This window comes from Humulus lupulus, chromosome 7 (assembly GCF_963169125.1).
Source record: "Humulus lupulus chromosome 7, drHumLupu1.1, whole genome shotgun sequence".
Taxonomy (NCBI): Eukaryota; Viridiplantae; Streptophyta; class Magnoliopsida; order Rosales; family Cannabaceae; genus Humulus; species Humulus lupulus.
Genome location: NC_084799.1, coordinates 199,266,033 through 199,270,222, shown reverse-complemented (window position 1 = coordinate 199,270,222; position 4,190 = coordinate 199,266,033). Strand labels below are relative to the sequence as shown.

Genomic DNA, 4,190 nt, shown 5'->3' with positions numbered 1-4,190 from the left:
AATTAAACAATTATTGTTTAACATATTTATAAAATTAGTATTAGTTAAAAATGAGTTGTTTTATTAATTGGAAAAATATTGTAATCTTAGTACACTATGTTTTCAATAATACTCATTGCGGTCTTTTAAAATACAAAATTACATTGTTTTAAAAATAAACTAAATTTTCTAAATATATATTTATAAAAATTATGTATTTATTAAAAACTTTTAAAATTAATTTTTTTTTATTTCTAAAATTTTTCTTATTATTAATTTTTTTATTTATAATAATTTTTATATTAAAATTTAAATTTAATTATATAATGGGCTAATAGATAGATTTATATCCCAAATTATGTATTATTCCTTAAAATAATTAATAAGTTACATTAAAATTTAGAAATAGAGAATAAATTAAATTTAAAGCGTTTTACTTTTGTTAAATTGTATTATTATTTATTTAGGGTTTCAACTATAAAATAAAATGTAGTAGTGTATTAGGCGGGACTAAACAACTATTGGGCGGCAGAATGAAAAACAAAAATTAAGTCTTAATTTTTTTTTTCTCTCTCTCTTGGGTTCTCTTCACTGCCATTTCACTCACAACCGCACCAATCTTCCCTCTCATTCCATTTCATTCTTCTCTCTGCAGGTCCACGGTCACCGGTGGGGGTTGCGAGGGGCTAGCGCGGGCTCATTGGGGCTAGAAAACGCAGAGGCCTGGGACTACTCGACAATGCTTGCAGGTAAAATCTCACTCTCCACTGTCTCTTCAAATCCCAGGTGCTGTGTGCTACTACATATTGTTTGGAAATGAATAAAGGGTGGAAGAGTTTGTTTATAGAGTAGTGCTCCTTCTTGCAGGTTTGCTTCTCATCTTTCATCTCCTCACCTCTTAAATAATTTCAATAATGTTTAATTGTTTTTTCTGAGATTTTGATATATTGACAAACAATAGATCATCATATCCATTTTTAGATTAAGTATATATATATAAACATACTAAAATTTCACTTCGCTTCCACTTTTGTGAATGCATAATGTAATAATTGTGATTTGACTATGGTTTCTTCTTTTGAGATAATAGATAAAGATGAGGAGTTGGGAGAGGCACTTGCAGAAATCAAATCCCTAAGGAACTCAGAACGCCTTAAACAGAAGGTAGTTGAAGAGGTATTATCTCTTACATATACTAAAGCTCTTGTTTGCTTCCTGCACAAAGGGTTTATTTAGTATTTTTAACACTAACTTTTCAACACCTTCTTCCTCTTCTTCATATACCCTGGCGTCAATTTTTGCTGCAGAAATTGACACATAATGCACCCTGTCTTGTATACATTTTACCAATTTTATTTTTGTACCCCTTTTATTTTTGTACCAAATCTGGTAATGCAAGGAAATAAATGATTTTCATTTGTTATTTTGTACCCTAATTGAATTGCTCTGCTCTCAAGAATTATCACACGCACACATATATATTAGTCTTCCTTTACAATCATTTATGTACATTAATTCATTATTATATATTCTTACTGCTAAATTAAATTATTTAATCAAGTTTTACACATTTATAGTTCATTGGCACGGCAACTGTTTGATAGAAGTTCTAAATAAGATTTCTTAGTGATTTTTTTCTTAATAACGTTGACTCTAGCATATATTTGCTTTTCTTTATTTTTTGTTATTTTTGTTGATTTTAGGTCGTAATATATATTTATAAAATTTTGTTTTTGTAAATCCCATTCTTGGAACGTATGATTCTTGCTAATTCGATTAGTTCATTTGATTGTTGTTCTAGTTTTGGCTTCTATTGATCAATTTCTTTTTTCTTTTTTTTTTGTGGGCAATTTTGTTTCATATTGTCTCTATTTTAAGATCAATGTGATATTGGATTTGAAAATTATAATGCATCTCTCTTAAACAAGTTAAAGGACAAAGCCTTAACTAATAGCTTTGAAAATTTCTCACCTACTACAACTTCGCATTTTTTTTTAAAATCTGATTTTTGAGTTTGTAAAGGATTATTATAAACTTATGGAATTTACTCTTCTTGCATATGTATTGTACTTAGACTAATAAGAAAAGGACACAAACTATAATTTGTTTCTTTTCTGGAACACAAAATATCTAAATGAATAGTTCCAGTAAACATGTCATTGTATAGTAACATGTCTTTTAAAATTGGATAAGCAGAGTAGATAAGGGTGGAAAGACTGCTGGTTACCGAGAGCCTTGGGAGATTCTATATGACAAGGTAATGAGAACTATAGTACATATTATTCATATATGCAACTACAAGTCAATTAATTGTTAATGACTTGAACTTGGTACAATAAATGTATGTATATGTATATATATCAAGCAAAGAGGAAAGCTAATCAATTAGTGCATCCACTAGCTCCCTTTGAATAAACTTATTTAGAAGCTCTGCTAAAAGTTACAAATATCTCTAAACAAAAGACTTTATTTATAGAGCTAGACAAGTAAAAAAAATTAAAAAATTTAAATAGAGAGACTTCTGATAGTTACAACTAATTGTAGTAACTAATTGCAAGATGTATGTTGTATTGAATTTTTTTTTTAATTTTAATCTTTTATAATTTTAAATAACTGAATAACTTTAGTGTAGTTTGAATATCTTAGATATTCATATGATATTTGCAGTTTGGTGATACTTAATCATTTGTATTTATCGATAGTGACGCTTAATATTATTGCTTTGGTTTGTTTTATGAGTATTGTGTTTTCTAAGTTGATGGGGTTGGGTGTTCATGGTCAGTTCTGTTCTATTTGAGTGGTTGGATTATCAGAAAGGTTGCATTAAAGCTACACAATTATGAAAATATATGTTTATAATAGCTAATAAGCTAAGCATTGCATATTTCCTTTTAGTAAAATTTAAGACCTATACATGAATTTAATTAGCTAGTAGTGTATCAAGCCAACCAATATATTAATTGGTTATTAGTGTTATGCCAACCCACTACATATATATGTAGACATTAGTTAGTAAATATTAAAAAACTAATAGAATTTGTATGCTTTGCATAACTCAAAAGGAAATAAAGAAACCGCTTGTAATATATAACAATGTTTTTTTTTGATAACTTGATTGGGAGTGCATGCATTTGGTAGATGTGGAATTAGTTTAAATATAAATTAATATACAATTAGAAATCAAGTGTCACTGCTTTGAAGAGTATATAATACACTATTAATAGTTAGTATGAGTGGAGACCATCACAACTTGAATGGTTTGTATAAAGTTTATATGTTTCTTTGAGTTCATTTATGGTATTAAATTGTTTTTTTTCTCTTTGCAATGGTTTGACTAGGGTTTGCTACGTGGGGTAGAGTGTTTGAGTTTGCAGAAGCAATGGGCAGGGCCTATTATATATTTGAAAGGTTATTGTGATATTTTTGTTTTGAGTATATGCCAGTGCCTAGGATGATAGATTCAAACCACTTGTTTGAGGTGATAACTGTGACGATAGATTAACTAAATTGGTATATACTTACTGCAATACACTTTGATATTTGTTAAGAAAATGACATCATTAAAACTGTTCAGTTTCATTTTTTTTGTTTCTTTTTGCAGGTTTGTTGATTGATAAAGAGGGAGTATGCATGGAAGATGTTGCTCGAAGATGTTGAAGTTTTACCCTTGTAGTTGCTAAGATTGTCCGGCTTCATAATCCTCCTCTTTAGTTTATAGGTTTTGGAGATAAACAAATTATAATTTATTTGTGGTATGTATGGATTCTGTGTCTTCATGTTGTCTTTTACAGGGATACTATAGTAGTATTATATTTGTCCAAAATTTGTTTTATTAGATTTGTAAATACTTTGTATAAGTTTTGTTATTTTAATCTATAATTTTTTTAGATTTGTATATTAATGTTTCATTTAAATCATAATTTTTAATTTAAAATAAAAAATAAATAAATTTTTTGCAAGCAACGACTACCCTTAATAACTGTCGGCGTAGCCAGCAACGGCGACACCTAATAACTGTCGACGTAGCCAGCAACAGCGACACCTAATAACTGTCGGCGTAGTCAGCAACGGCGACACCTAATAACTGTCGGCATAGCTACCCCTACGCCGGCATAGCAAATACGACAGTTAGTCGACTGTCGTCGTTGCTCAATAGCGACAGTTAAAAACTGTCGGGAAATCTCGTTTTTGTAGTAGTGCTCCCACGATCA

The 4,190-nt window shown here is 29.3% G+C and overlaps 1 long non-coding RNA gene across 4 annotated transcripts; it reads left to right on the top strand.

Annotated features, from left to right (window-relative positions):
* The first annotated feature begins 520 nt into the window (after positions 1–520).
* LOC133790112 (uncharacterized) lies at positions 521–3,870 on the top strand. 4 transcript variants are annotated; one of them, XR_009873905.1, is made up of 4 exons: positions 521–728; positions 1,070–1,143; positions 2,176–2,236; positions 3,581–3,870. It is a non-coding gene; the product is annotated as an uncharacterized LOC133790112 (long non-coding RNA). The 4 variants fall into 4 exon arrangements; XR_009873904.1 differs by having other exon boundaries at positions 1,070–1,155; XR_009873902.1 differs by having other exon boundaries at positions 521–846.
* Positions 3,871–4,190: the final 320 nt, after the last annotated feature.